The sequence below is a fragment of the Dipodomys spectabilis genome, unplaced genomic scaffold (genome assembly GCF_019054845.1).
Source record: "Dipodomys spectabilis isolate Male_0828 unplaced genomic scaffold, ASM1905484v1 ptg000728l, whole genome shotgun sequence".
NCBI classification, from domain to species: Eukaryota; Metazoa; Chordata; class Mammalia; order Rodentia; family Heteromyidae; genus Dipodomys; species Dipodomys spectabilis.
The window spans coordinates 103,357-118,822 of record NW_024871405.1 but is presented as its reverse complement, the minus strand read 5'-3'; the positions used below and the strand labels follow the sequence as shown (position 1 = coordinate 118,822).

Genomic DNA, 15,466 nt, shown 5'->3' with positions numbered 1-15,466 from the left:
GTGTGTGTGTGTGTGTGTGTGTGTGTGTGTGTGTGTGTGTGTGTGTGTTTTCTGGAAAGCCCTTCATGACTCGATTTCCATGTACGGTGAGCTCCACAGGCATTGGGGTTCAGGGATGGGCATGCCTCTGGGGGTCGCCCTCAGGCCCCCACCAGGTGGCCTCGGTGGGATCACGTGGTTCTTCCTTGGGCGTTGTGGGGCGAGTCCCCTTGGTGTGTCACAGTTTCCCTCCCGGCTTGCGGTTGCCAGGAGCGACTGGACTTGCTTCTGAGGATCTGAGCTGGCCTTTCCCGCTGCTGTCTGGGGAGGGCCACGGCTGCTGCTGGCCACGCCCTGGGTGGCGTGGGGGGCCGTCCCAGGGAGGTGGGTGCTCAGGGAGGCTGTGGGAGCGCCGGCAGGAGCTGAGGCCCAGGAGAGCCGCCGCCCTCCCCTCTGGAGGAACAGCCCATCCAGCAGGCTCTGCCCCCATCCCAGGCCCTGCTCCCCTCCTACCCTCCCCACCCATGGCCACTACCAGCTGGCCACTCCCTCCCTTGGAGGGTCCAGCTTGGCCGACATAACCCTCACACCCAGAGGAAGATGGGAAAGCAGGGCCCATGGTGGGCTGGGCCGTGGACTCTGGGCCTTGTGTTGCCGGTGGGCCCTGCTGTGGAGTCCAAATGCCCAGAGCCCCTCAGGGTCCCCGCGGGCCTCGCGGGCCCAGAGGCCGCTCCTCCACGCTGCTCCCTGGTCTTGCCCTGTTCTCCTCAGCGTGCAGCCACGTCTCCCAAGGCCAGGGTCCCAGATGGAAGAGGCAGCTGAGCGCAGGAGTCCAGCTGGCTTTTTATGATGCCAGGCAGTAAAGCAAGTGATACAAATGTTGAGCAGTGTGAAAATATCACCGTGGGACCCCTGTGTACAATTCATATAGGCCGATATAAAAAGGTAACAAGTGTGATACAATGCCACCTTTTTCACTGAAATATGTTTGTTTTGGAAAATATATTTGATTTTTTTAAAGACTGTGTTGTTTGTCTTAACACAGCGGGTGTATAGGTTTGTATTTGTTCGTCTTTAAATGAATAATTCAATAAAATTTAAAACTTAGAGCAAATACTGGCAGGTACAAACAAATATTCTTTGTAGTCCTTACTAATTTTGTAAAAGCATAAAAGACTGAGATCAAAAGATTTCCTAGCCAGGCACTGGTGGCTCACACCTGTAATCTTGGCTATTCAGGAGGCTGAGATCTGAGAATCCAGTTTTCTAAGGCAACCCAGGCAGAAAAGTTCTTGTGAGACTCTTATCATCAATTAACCACTCAAAAACCAGAAGTGGAGCTGTGGTCAAAGTGACAGAGCGCTGGCTTTGAGCAAAAGAGCTCAGGGACAGTGCCCAGGCCCTGAGTTCAAACCCCATGACAAAAAACATTTCCTATACACTATGTTGAAAATGAACTATCCAACTTGTGGCTGGGAATGAGAAGCAACAGCTGGGAGAGAGTGAAGGAAGGGCTGACACTGTTCAAAAAGAAATGTGCTCATCACCTGACTTACACGTCTTTAACCCCTCTGTACATCACCTTTACAGCAGCAATAAAAAAAACTGAAAAATATTACAAGATTTGCTTCATGCCAGTGGCTCATGACTATAATTCTAGCTACTCAGGAGGCCGAGATCTGTGGATCATAACTTGAAACCAGCCTGTGCCAGAAAGTCCATGAGACTCTTACTTTCAATTAATGGGCAAAAAGCCAGAAAGAGAGCTGTAGCTTACATGGTAGAGCACCAGCCTTGAGCAGAAAAGCCAAACGAGACCTCAAGGACCTGGCACCCACATTCCCCCCCTCTCCCCACATGCACACAGACACAGGCACAGACAGACACACATACTCGTACACACCCACCCACACAGGCACACATGGGGACTCTTAATACTTGAATTATGGGCTCATGATGAATCGCAGTAATCAAGTCAGCTCAGTGTTAGTGTTGGCAAAAGAACAGGTACCTAGATTAATGGAACACGGCACAGTCCAGGAATATATGGTCCATTGATTTTTGACAAAGATGCAAAGATTCCAAAGGCAATGACAGGGATAAAGAATAATTCCCTCAACAAATGGTATCGTAACAACTGACTGCCTTGTACAGACTAACAAACCACCAGCCAAACCTCAATACACCCTGTTGGATTTAAAACAGCATCCCCCACAGGCCAGTAACTAAAGCCTTGTCCTCAGACTGTGGTACTTCGGGGAAGTGAGGTCTTTGGGTTTGGGTCCCTGGAGGGGATATTGGGAGGTGGGGCCTAATGGGAAGGAGTCAGGTCATTGGGTTCGGTCACTTAGGAGATGTTGGGAGGTGGGGCCTAATGGGAGGGAGTTAAGTCATTGGGAGGAGTCATCAAAGGGGATGCTGGGAGGTGGGGCCTAGTGGGAGGAAGTGAGCTCATGGGGCGTGTCCTTGGAGGGGAAGCCTGTCACTCTTTGGAGTCTCAGCTGCCCTGAGGTAAGATGACAACTCTGCTTTGCCATACACTGCCCACCAGGACATGCTGCCTGGCCACAGCCCAGAGCAACAGGGTTGACTAACCACAAGCTGAATCCTCCAAACTTGCAAGCCCCACTAAACCTTTCTTCTTCTTAAGTTGATCATCTCTGTTTTCGGTTGCAGTAATGGAAAGCCAATGAACAAACAGAGCTTGCACATTTTGAGAATAAAAATGATCTCACAATCGGCCGTAGACTTGAGCATAAAGGTCAAAGCTGTGGAACTCACACAGCAGTGCAGAGGGGAAGGCCTCTGTGACTGCGGGCGAGATCCGCACACCACAGCAAATGCACACTGTACGCATGGAGATCCGCACACCACAGCAAATGCACACTGTACGCATGGAGATCCGCACACCACAGCAAATGCACACTGTACGCATGGAGATCCGCACACCACAGCAAATGCACACTGTACGCATGGAGATCCGCACACCACAGTAAATGCACACTGTATGCCGTGGAGATCCGCACACTACAGCAAATGCACACTGTATGCCGTGGAGATCCACACACAGCAAATGCACACTGTATGCGTGGAGATCCGCACACCACAGCAAATGCACACTGTACGCGTGGAGATCCGCACACCACAGCAAATGCACACTGTACGCATGGAGATCCGCACACCACAGCAAATGCACACTGTATGCATGGAGATCCGCACACCACAGTAAATGCACACTGTATGCTGTGGAGATCCGCACACTACAGCAAATGCACACTGTATGCCGTGGAGATCCGCACACAGCAAATGCACACTGTATGCGTGGAGATCCGCACACCACAGCAAATGCACACTGTACGCATGGAGATCCGCACACCACAGCAAATGTGCACTGTATGCATGGAGATCCGCACACAACAGCAAATGCACACTGTAAGCCGTGGAGATCCGCACACCACATCAAATGCACACTGTATGCTGTGGAGATCCGCACACAGCAAATGCACACTGTACGCATGGAGATCCGCACACCACAGCAAATGCACACTATACGCATGGAGATCCGCACACCACAGCAAATGCACACTGTACGCATGGAGATCCGCACACCACAGCAAATGCACACTGTACGCATGGAGATCCGCACACCACAGCAAATGCACACTGTACGCATGGAGATCCGCACACCACAGCAAATGCACACTGTACGCATGGAGATCCACACACCACAGCAAATGCACACTGTATGCCATGGAGATCCGCACACCACAGCAAATGCACACTGTATGCCGTGGAGATCCGCACACCACAGCAAATGCACACTGTATGCATGGAGATCTGCACACCACAGCAAATGCACACTGTATGCCGTGGAGATCCGCACACCACAGCAAATGCACACTGTATGCCGTGGAGATCCACACACCACAGCAAATGCACACTGTACGCATGGAGATCCCCACACCACAGCAAATGCACACTGTACGCATGGAGATCCGCACACAGCAAATGCACACTGTATGCATGGAGATCCACACACCACAGCAAATGCACTGTATGCATGGAGATCCACACACCACAGCAAATGCATACTGTATGCCGTGGAGATCCGCACACCACAGCAAATGCACACTGTATGCCGTGGAGATCCACACACCACAGCAAATGCACACTGTATGCCGTGGAGATCCGCACACCACAGCAAATGCACACTGTATGCCATGGAGATCCGCACACAGCAAATGCACACTGTATGCATGGAGATCCACACACCACAGCAAATGCACACTGTATGCATGGAGATCCGTACACTACAGCAAAGGCACACTGTATGCCATGGAGATCCGCACACCACAGCAAATGCACACTGTATGCCGTGGAGATCCGCACACCACAGCAAATGCACACTGTACGCATAGAGATCCGTACACTACAGCAAAGGCACACTGTATGCCATGGAGATCCATACACCACAGCAAACGCACACTGTATGTCATGGAAATGAAGAAGCTTCTCTTGGGAAGACCTCACTAAGAGAATGGAAACCACTGGGCATGGATGGCTCACACTTGAAATACAAGCTACTCTGTAGGCTGAGATCTGAGGATCCCAGCTTGACATCAGCCCAGGCAGGAAAGTCTATGAACTTTGATTTCCAGCAAAACACCAAAAAGCTTGAGCTCTGGCTCAAATGGTAGGTTACCAGCCTTGAGCATAAAAAGTTAAAGCACAGAGCCCAGGCCATGAGTTCAAGCCACAGGACCAGTAAGCATGCGTACGTATGCGTGCACGCACACGTGCACACACACACACACACACACACACATACACACTCCATTTGTGTTCACTGATTGCAGATGAAGGAGCCCATCCATGACAAGGGTCTCAGAGCCCACGGATGGTGGCAGTAAGTATGCTGTGTGTGTGTGTGTGTGTGTGTGTGTGTGTGATGAACTGGCTCAGGATGAGTCCTCCCAGGGGTGGGTCTTCCTCTCTGCCTGCCCTTGGTGAAGCACGTGGCTGGGTGTGGTGAGCCATGTGTAAACCAGCTGGGCAGCTCCTCTGCCAGGAGCCCCGCACGACCTTGCTTTGTCCTCAGACACCTGACAAGGACCGCTGAACTGGAGCGAGGCTCAGCGAGCTGCCACGAGCCATGGTTGGGGCCTTGTTCCACTCAGGTCACAGGTCCACACGCTCTGGCCCCAGGGGGTCCAGTTAGCTGACCAGGTGGGCAGGAGTGGACAGCTCCAAAGCATCTGATGTCACAGGAGGCCACCTGGGCTCAGGCAAAGCAGAGACAGTGCCACCTTCCAGCCCGCACTGGGGGCAGACAGCAAACAGACGGGCAGGCCGCCCACCGGGAGCCCCTCTGGGGTAGGGCTCCGGATGTGGGAGGTTGGGGGTTAGGTCACCCTCCCTGCTTGGAGGAACTGGTGACCCATTGCCCTGCCTCTGAGAGTTCAGGACACACACCCCAGATTTTTCCCAGTGGTTTTCCAGAGCTGACTACTGTCTCTGCAGCTCCCTGTCTCTGTAGCGCCCCCTTGTGTCTGTCCCCTTCTGACAAGCAGACACTTTGCTTTGCTTTTGCGTTCATAAACTCTTCTTAATAAACCTATTTACTCTTGATAAATTCTTCTACCAACCCCTGGCTCTGAAATCCCTGACACTTCCCAGTCCTCCCCGTCCCCACCTAGAGGCAGAAGCACCCCTGGGGACCCCAGCCCACGCCACCCCCAGATCCTTGCCTGGAGATAAGGTCAAAGGAGAAGGGGGAAGGGGAAGGGGAGATGGGGAGGAGGGCTGAGCAGGCTGGGAGCTGGGAGCCAGGCAGCCAGGTGCTCCAGTGACAGGGTGAATTATGACAGCCAAGGGCTGCCACCTGACTCAGCCAGCCAAGAAGCCAAGTCTCCAGCTGGAAGCCAAGGCCCAGCCGGTGCTGAGGTCACCCTGGGGCTGGGCGGCCTGCAGGCTCGGGGGGGGGGGGGGGAGCCCTTGTTCCTGTCTCGAGGGGCGGGAGGCCTTGATCTGTCCTGACCCATGGGATGGGGGGAGGGTTCATGAGTTGGAGAGGGTCCAGTGGAGGCCCGAGAACCCCACCAGGCCTGCATGGGCTTCAGGGGGAGAAGGCATGTGGAGGCCCCGGGCCAGGGAGGAGGCAGCCTCAAGCTTGGGGGGAGCAGTCTGGCATGCCCACCCTCGCACCCATGGTGAACTCTGTCCTCAGCAGCCTTCAGCCCAGTAGAGCCCCAGCAGCACCCCCATAGCCACCCTACGCCTGACTCCTGCCGTCTCCTACATCCCCTGCTCCAGCCCCCGCTGTGGAGTCCACAGAGGAGCCTGGATCTCACAGTGCCCAGTCAGGAGCCCTGGCTGCATTGCCAGGACCTGTCTGTGCCTGCAGCCCCCAGGGGAGGGCTCCTGCCGTGTGCCCTCCACACCGGGGCCAGGAAGAGAAGCTGGGGTACGAGAGGTTCTGTTCAGCCCAACTGCTATTCCTCTCCTCACCTGCTCCCTGCCGGCCAGAGCCGGGCGCCTGCCCAGCCAAAGGGACGTCGAGGAACAGGGCTGAGGCCCCTAGGGGCCGGCGTGGGGTCCAGTCTTCCCAGGACCCACAGCCAGGTCCAGACAGGGGCCTGCAGGTCACAGGGTCCTGGAGCAGAGGAGCAGGTCGGATGCCACCTCCGCTGGCCTCTACCCCACTCCCCTGTGGGTGCGGCTGGGGCTCCGCCTCTGCAGAGGGAGGCAGACCCCTCCCAGGAGTATCTGAAGGCAGCCCTGCGCACAGTCTGTGTGCAGCTTGCACAGACCGGCCGAGCTGAGCACAGTTTGCTGCCCAGCCTGGTGGGCCCCATGCTGGGTCTCTACGCATTGTGAACACCAGCCAAATATCCACAAGGTCAACTTGTTGACTGGTGATAAACTTCAGAATTAGCGGTGGCCCCACCACGCACGCAGCCCCCGCAGCCGGCACGCGAAAAGCATCTTAGTGATCGTATCATTTCACAGACAGAAACTGAGGCGGCGAAGGACCGCAGATGTGCCCAGGACCCACAGCTGCCCACTAGGGCTGGGATTAAACCAGGCCCTGAGAACGCACCCTCACCCTACCCACTTCCCATGGGGTCCGCCATCAGGTGGCCGGTCTGGCGCTGAGATCCTGGTGTTAGACAGTGTGCAGAGCTGGCAGGCTGGGCCTAGCCGCACCCAGGCTGCTGGGGTCAGAGTGCCCCCATGCTGCTCCTGAGACCCCCCAGGTCTCAGCCTCTAGCGCCCCCCCCAGGCTGACCGCTCAGTCCCTGTTCTCCGCAGCCTGCTCAGTCCTTGAGGGAGCAGTGTCTGGGGCGCCCTCCGAGGGTGCTCTGGGGTCCCGGCCGCGGTGGGCCTGCGCTGGCTGGACGGGTCAGCAGCTAGCCGAGGTCCTTGAGGACGGGGGCAGGCCCTGTGGCTGTGCTGCTCACCCCTGCTCCCTCCACTGTACCCCTCACCTGTCCCTAGAAGAAAACCGAGGACCAGCAGCAGGCAGAGTCTGCGGCTCTTGCTCTTCCTGCAAAGGTAGCCCCGGGGTACGGGCAGAGGCGTGGATTCTCAGCCCTGGGGACAGAGAGGGTCACCGAGTTGTGATCTGGGCAGGGCTGCCAAGGGGCAGCACCGGGGCAATGGGGCATCCTGGGAGCAGTGGACAGCGGGAATAAATGCCACTCCATGGTCTCAAATCCAGACTCAACCATGCTTAGAAACCATCGGTTCACCCATCTTCCTGCCTGGGCAGTGGCCCCGGGGTGGACCAGCGTATGTCACCTTCTGCCCTGGGTGGCTTTGTGTTGGGTGACAGCCAAGCTCAGCCCCAGGCTGAACCAGGACCTCGATCCTCTCGGCTCTGAGCGTTCTGGGCAGAAGCAGCTACTTTGCAGGTGAGGAGACTGAGGCTCAGAGAGGGCCTGGGACTCTTCTAAGGCCACACAGCCCAGTGCATCCAGCCCTTCCGACCTCCCCCCCCCCCCCACCAGCACCCGTGATGAAGCGAAGGTGTGACGGGCTGCCTGGAGGGGAAACGGCCACCGCGTTCCAGGAGGGGAGGTCGGGGTACGGGCTGGGGGGCAGTGTGACCCGGCTGGGGTACGGGCTGGGGGGCAGTGTGACCCGGCTGGGGTACGGGCTGGGGGGCTCAGTGTGACCCAGCTGGGGTACGGGCTGGGGGGCAGTGTGACCCGGCTGGGGTACGGGCTGGGGGGCAGTGTGACCCGGCTGGGGTACTGGCTGGGGGGGCTCAGTGTGACCCGGCTGGGGTACTGGCTGGGGGGGCTCAGTGTGACCCGGCTGGGGTACTGGCTGGGGGGGCTCAGTGTGACCCGGCTGGGGTATGGGCTGGGGGGGCACAGTGTGACCCGGCTGGGGTACGGGCTGGGGGGGCAGTGTGACCCGGCTGGGGTACGGGCTGGGGGGGCTCAGTGTGACCCGGCTGGGGTACTGGCTGGGGGGGCTCAGTGTGACCCGGCTGGGGTATGGGCTGGGGGGGCACAGTGTGACCCGGCTGGGGTACGGGCTGGGGGGGGCACAGTGTGACCCGGCTGGGGTACTGGCTGGGGGGGCTCAGTGTGACCCGGCTGGGGTACTGGCTGGGGGGGCTCAGTGTGACCCGGCTGGGGTACTGGCTGGGGGGGCTCAGTGTGACCCGGCTGGGGTATGGGCTGGGGGGGCACAGTGTGACCCGGCTGGGGTACGGGCTGGGGGGGGCACAGTGTGACCCGGCTGGGGTACTGGCTGGGGGGGCTCAGTGTGACCCGGCTGGGGTACTGGCTGGGGGGGCTCAGTGTGACCCGGCTGGGGTACTGGCTGGGGGGGCTCAGTGTGACCCGGCTGGGGTACTGGCTGGGGGGGCTCAGTGTGACCCGGCTGGGGTATGGGCTGGGGGGGCTCAGTGTGACCCGGCTGGGGTATGGGCTGGGGGGGGCAAGTGTGACCCGGCTGGGGTACGGGCTGGGGGGGGCACAGTGTGACCCGGCTGGGGTACTGGCTGGGGGGGGCACAGTGTGACCCGGCTGGGGTACGGGCTGGGGGGGGCACAGTGTGACCCCTGAAAACCCAGGTGGGTCCGGGCAGCCACCAGACAGGTGCCACAGCCGTCCTGTGTGTGTTACATAAACACCAGGGCCGCGTCCCTCCTGGCCTTCACTCCACCAGGGGCCTGCACACTGTCCTCCTCTCTGTGGTCCTGTGTCACCCAACAGACTCCGTCCCCAGTGCTCCATTCCACAAGCAAGAAGTGGAATCCCAGAATCCCAGAGCAGCAGCGCGGGAGGGGCTGGGCCCGCCCCACTGAGCCAGGCCTCCTTGCTCTGGCCAGCACAGAAGGGGCTTGGGCCACCCAGTGCACCTCCCTCCCCCTCCGTGTGCCCTCAAGGAAAGCTCCAGAACTAGGTGGACCCCATCCTTTTCCAGGAATGAATGGAAAGAATCAGCCTGGCCTTGGTCACTGTCATGCAGTGCGGGGATGGGGGGCAGCAGGGCTGCAGAGAATCGGGCCCAAGGCCTCTGTTCCCCTCCCACCCCGGGGTGTGTGGTGTGTGTGTGTGTGTGTGTGTGTGTGTGTGTGTGTGTGTACCCACCAAGGCTCCTGAGAGCTGAACTCTGCCCAAAGGCCGTGCCAGGCTCAGGACTGGGCTGGGCTGGCCCCACAGCTGCCCCCAGGACCACTGTCCACACCCAATCTCTGTCCAAGAACTCGGCCAGCATACTGCAAGTGGAGACCCCTCGATCGGCTGCTGCCTCTGAGTTCCCCATGCCTGCATTCTGCCGACACAGATGAGATCAGGAATTTCGCAACAGCCCCTTTCAAGTCTGTTCCATCAAAAGAGCGATGGTGAGCCAAAGAAGCTGAAAGTCACCGGGGAGCAGAGGCTGCTTCAAAGGGGTGAGGCCCGGGGCATGCATGTTGGGGAGTGCAGGGCCCAGCCCCCTCCCCACCCGAGCAGCCTCTGGGAGGGGAGGGACCGAGCACCAGGCTGTGAGTGCTGTGCAGGGGCCGGGAAGCCTCAGGGCTGCAGGAGCCAGAAGCCCCCTTCCCCGCGCTGGCCATCTGCTTGCCTGGCTCCTGCCCAGCTGGCCACCATCAGGGTGAGCATGGGTGCCCAGCGGCAGGGTTGCAACCCCCCAGGGAACTTGGAAGTCAGTGGAGAACTCTGCCTGGAGAGGGGAGGGGGTTCTGCCCAGCGGAGGGGCAGAGAGGCCGCCTCCCTGTGTGGTCCTGCCAAACTGGGCATGGGAGGGGAGCCCTGCCCCCCCCACAGGTGCCCGTTCCCCGCCACGGGCCACGGCCGCAGGAGCAGCGCACTCACCGTGCAGCAAGGCATGCGGGCGCCGGCGGGGCTCCCCCTCCAGCCTGGTCCGGACCGCGGCGCGCTCGCTCCGCTCTGCGGGCGGGGGAGGGGGCCGAGGCCAGCCCGCCGCGCCTCCCCGCAGGCTGCGCTCAGCCAATGGCAGGGCTACAGCCGCCCCGCCCCGCAGAGGCCCGTCCCACGCACACCCGCAGCTCTCCCCACCGTCCAGACAGTGTCTGAGGCGCCCGCTGCCGCCGCCGCCGCCCTGGCCACAGACGGGTGTTTCAGGACTGGGGACGCGGGTGGGGGTCGGGCCAGGGGCCTAGGAGCCTCGGTGGGGGGCTGGTCCTCAGCAGGGGTGAGACACCGCACGCCGGTGGTGCCCCGACTGCCCGACTGCCCGAGAGCCGTGTCCAGGGCGGCCGGCCGCCCCCCGGCCCCGCTGGCCCGGCGGCTCTGGTGCAGCCGCGTGGCGCTGCGGCGGTGGTTACCTCACGCAGGGACTGCAGCTCACACCTGACACGCACCCCGGGACCTTGGCTGGGGCCAAGCGTGGGGTTAAAGGCACCTGGAATCTGGTCTGCTGGGATCCTGCTCCCTCCCAGCCCCCACGCCTTCACCCCGCCCGGCCCAGCCTGGCCCAGCCCGGCCCAGCCGACTCTTTTCTTCCCAGTTCTGCCCTGCCCAGCCCTGCCCTGCCACAACCAGTAGCTTCCAGGCACTCTTGGGGAGAAGCCACTGGGGCTGGGTGGGCAGCGAGGGCAGCAGGCACCCAGCACACGGTGGCTGAGGCTCCTGGCAGGCAGGTGGAGAGGTGACCCTGGGCCTCCCTGCTGGGCTGGAGCATGTCCCCAGAGCTGCCCCAGCCTCCACCATGGGTATCTTCACCCGGAGCCGGGGCAGGCAGAGCAGGCCTCTGCTGACCCCTCTTAGCTCTGGCCTAGCTCTGTCACTGGCCCAGAGCCATCACAGGGCTGCAGGGAGAAGCCGAGCCCTAGAGGGAGCCCCTGCCCCTCCCCACCCCGCCCCACCCCGCCCCGTCCCCTCCTTGCCCTGCCCAGCCCACCTGGCTGGAACCTGTCTTTGCCTGAACTTGTCACATCAAAGAGAAGCAGAAGACCCCGGAGGCTATAGCTCAGGCTTGGTGGATCTACTTTGCCATCTCTCCAGGCCTCAGTTTACCTAGCCCCCAGCAATCCGACGAGACCATGGCTGCAGAGATGGATCTAGTTCGGGGCACCTAGTAGGGATTCAATTAAACATACAGCTAAGCCACCTGCCAGTGGCTCACGCCTGTCATCCTAACTACTCCAGAGGCTGAGATCTGAGGATCACCGTTCAAAGCCAGCCCAGGCAGGGAAGTCCGTGAGACTCTTATCTCCAATAAACCACCAGAAAACAGGAAGTGGCGCTGTGGCTCAAGTGGTAGCACCAGCCTTGAGCTGAAGAGCTGAGGGACAGCCCAGGCCCAGAGTTCAGGCCCCACAAATGACAAAAACAAAAAACCCACACAACTGAGGCAGTATCTGGGGGTGGGGGCAGCCCCTCCCCCAGATCTTCTCCAGAACAGTTCCTGGCCACAGGCTTTGCAGTCAGGCAGATGGGGAGGACTCTTGCCAGACCCTTGCTGGCCCAGGGGACACTTCCATCTGGCTGCTTGGCTCTCTGGCTCCCCACGGGAAGCAGCCCCATGTCCTTACTCAGCATCTCCTGCAGCACCTCCTGCAGCCCAGCCCGTCCAGGCTGTTAGCCCGTCCAGCCCCGCCACCGCCCCTGCCCCGCCACCGCCCCTGCGGGGGGCAGAGCTGACGCCCACCTCCACAGGCTCCTGACCCCGCAGAGCCCAAGGAAGAGCAGTGCTGCTGGGCCGCAGGGCGCGTGGCTCAGGCACGGCCGGCAGCCCCCACCTGCGTCTCCGGGCCAGCTCTCACTGTGAGCATCAGCACTGCCCGCCAGCTTTGGGCTCTTGGGCGGGTCCTGCTGTACCTCGATTTCCCCACATGCATAGAACATGTAGGTAGGCAAGGTGACCCAGTGCTACCTGTGGAACTGTTTGGGGGACAAAGGGAGGGAGGAAGAGAACGATGGTGGGGCTAAGACTTAAGTTCCCGTGTCCAGCGTGAAGAGACATTGGGTCTGTCCTGTGACTCAGTCTCCCCACTGAGCGCTCGGATTCGGGTTTGTCCTGAGGCTCACTTTCCCCACTGAGCACTCAGACAGACTTGAGTCTGTCCTGTGACTCAGTTTCCCCACTGAGCACTCGGATTCAGGTCTGCCCTGTGACTCAGTTTCCCCACTGAGCGCTTGGATTCGGGTTTGTCCTGAGGCTCAGTCTCCCCACCGAGTGCTCAGACTTGGGTCTGTCTTGAGGCTCAGTCTCCCCACTGAGCACTCGGATTCGGGTCTGTCCTGAGACTCAGTTTCCCCACTGAGCGCTCAGACTTGGGTCTGTCCTGAGACTCAGTCTCCCCACTGAGCGCTCAGACTTGGGTCTGTCCTGAGACTCAGTCTCCCCACTGAGTGCTCAGGCTTGGGTCTGTCCTCCCAGCGCTACTTCTGTCCCGGACCTGCCTCGTCTTTTCCCCAGTAGAGTCAGCTCTTCCGGCCCGGGCCTTGGAGACTGGCCCTCTGTACTGGAGACGGGGGTTTTGTGAGGCATGGGGCAGGCACCACCTCTTCCAGGAAGCCCCTGAGCTTTCCCAGCAGAGACAGCCTCCTCTAGGTCCCTCCCCCGCCCCCCTCCCCCGCCCCCCTCCCCCGCCTGCCTCCCCCGTGATTCGTCATCTGAACTGGGCTCTGCCAGCCGGTAGGCAATAGTTAGGGACCCAGGCAGAGCCACCATGGCCGCTGGGGATGATGGGGACGAGCAGAGGTCCCCATGCTCCTGCTCACCCTCAGCACGCCATCTCTGAGTCCACACAGCTGTGTCCCCTCCAGCCCTCAGGCTGCTTGTGGCCAGGGCTGCCGGAGCAGCTCCTCGCCACCAGCACCAAGCTCGGGGGCCCAGCACGGCCCGGTGGGCGCGGAGTCGGGGCGCTGGGCTGTGTGGGGGTGAAGTTGGACGGTCACCTGACATCCGCCATGGCGGGGGGCTGGCCTGGAGGCCCCCGCCTGCAGGACCACCGAGGCCACCGCCCACCGATGGGTGGACATAGCCTCCCACCTACCCGTCTGCGGGACGCGTGCCCTCCTGTCCTGCCCCACCTGGAGGCGGTGGGGCTGCACTGCGGGGGGGCACCCTGGGGACACCCCTCTAGCCCAAGGTACCGCCTAAGCAAGAGATCCAGTAGCTGGAAAATGAGCCTCGGTGTCCGGGGCTGTCAGGGTGGATGGCCATTCCGGCTGGAAGTGACCTCCGGTGCTGAGACCAGAGACGGCCCAGGAGCGCGCAGCAGGTCTGCCACGCAGCGCGGGAGCGCGCAGCAGGTCTGCCACGCAGCGCGGGAGGCCTGCAGGCCGGCCGCAGGGCAACGTGGGCGTCGGGGTCAGGGTGGAAGGCGCCTGCATCTCTGCGGAGGGAGAGGTGCCTTTGGCCCTGGAGGTCAGTTTGGACTGTCCTCTGCGGAGGCCTGCCCCCTCCCCCCACTGGTGAAGAGGTGAAGACAGACAGCCTTCCTGCCTCCTCTGGAGACCTGGCCACGCGGAGTCAGGTGACAGCAGCCCGCAGCCCGCAGGGGAGCAGCCGGGACCCCGCCACCCTGCGCCGAGCCAGGCCTGTCCTGTCCCTGCCTGGACCGGGCCAGCTCCAGCCCAGCCGAGTCAGTTGCTTGTCTCGGGGCTCAGGCCGGCCCCCCACGCCCCAGCTCTGGTCTGTCTGTCTGGGCTGGGCCGTGTATCATGTGTGGAGTTGTCAGTGTCTGGGCTGCCCGTCTGTGCCTTCCCAGGGAGGTGCTGCCACGCAGGGCCTGCGGCGCTGTCTGGAGGACAGGGCTGGCTGGCGGGAACCCCCTGATGCTCCCCTATGGGTATCTCATTTCGGGGCCTTCCAGGAAGGGGTCCTGCCCCTCCTTGGGGTCTAATGTGAACAATGGTGAGAATCGACAGCCCTTTCCTTCCCCCTCTCTCTCTCCTTTGGTGCAGGGCCTGGGCATTGTACCTGAACTTTTTCACTTCAGGCTAGTGCTCTATCACTTGAGCCACAGCTCCACTTCTGGATTTTTGCTGGTTAGTTAGACAGAAGAGTCTCATAGACTTTGAACCTTGATCCTTAGATCTTAGCCTCCTGAGTAGCTAGGATGACAGTCGTGAGCAACTGGCACTTGGATTCATCCCAGTCCTAAGGCTCTAGTCTTGGGAAAGGTGTGCATGTGTGTGCACGTGTGCATGTGTGTGTGTGTGGGGGGGGGAATGGCCAGAGCTGGTATCAACCTTGAGAGGGACAAGATGGTGTCTCTGGTTAGCACAGGTCAGGCGCAGTTCTCCCTGGCTTTATGAGCAGCATGCATACTGCTTTCCTAATGGGGACGACACAACTTTGTCTGATGGCCGGGGACATCAGGCGGCTGCACCAGTGGAGACTACGCTTGTGAAGTTGTCATTTGGGTTTATAAAGAGGAACTTTCAGAGGATGCCTGCTAGAAAGCACATGAGTGTCGAGTTCTTCGTCCCCCCACCCCTCTCCACCCCTGTGAAGCACTGGCCAAGGTTTCTTTCCCACTGGGTTGGCTCAGCAATGACCCGGGAGGGGCTTTGTATCTTCTCACAGCAGAGAACTTGACGTGGTTTGCTCTTCAGGAGCCCGGCCTTCCCCGTCCCCTTCCCCCTTTGTGGGTAAGTGGCTGCGTGGGTCTGGAATGGGGCCCCCAGGAGTGGCTACGGGTGAGTCCAGTGGGGCTCTGTGGGGCCACGTGGGTCCTGCCAGAGCTTGTTGGGATGGTCCCAGGGGGGGGGTATGAGGTGGCCTGAGAGGTGACCTAGGGGACCCACTGTCCCAGGGCCTGGCTGGGTCTGATGTCTGACAAAGCAGCACCACCTGGTGGCCACCCTCACAATAGCAGGTGGAAGAATCGGCAGAGAGCTCTGGGTGGCCGTTCCTGGGGCTAAGGACTGGGGGACCCTGGGTCCTGGGGAGGGGTATGGTGTAGAGGGAGGGAGGGAGAACCAGCAGTTCTGATGAGACCCCCTAGTGGAAGAGGCAACTGCCAAGGCCACCCCGCCACCCAAGGGAA

General features: G+C 60.5%; 1 protein-coding gene across 1 annotated transcript in view; it reads left to right on the top strand.

Moving 5' to 3' along the window:
* Dhcr7 (7-dehydrocholesterol reductase) overlaps positions 1–15,466 on the top strand; it is a 365,017-nt gene that overhangs the window by 275,656 nt on the left and 73,895 nt on the right. The gene's annotated exons all lie outside the window — the stretch shown is intronic.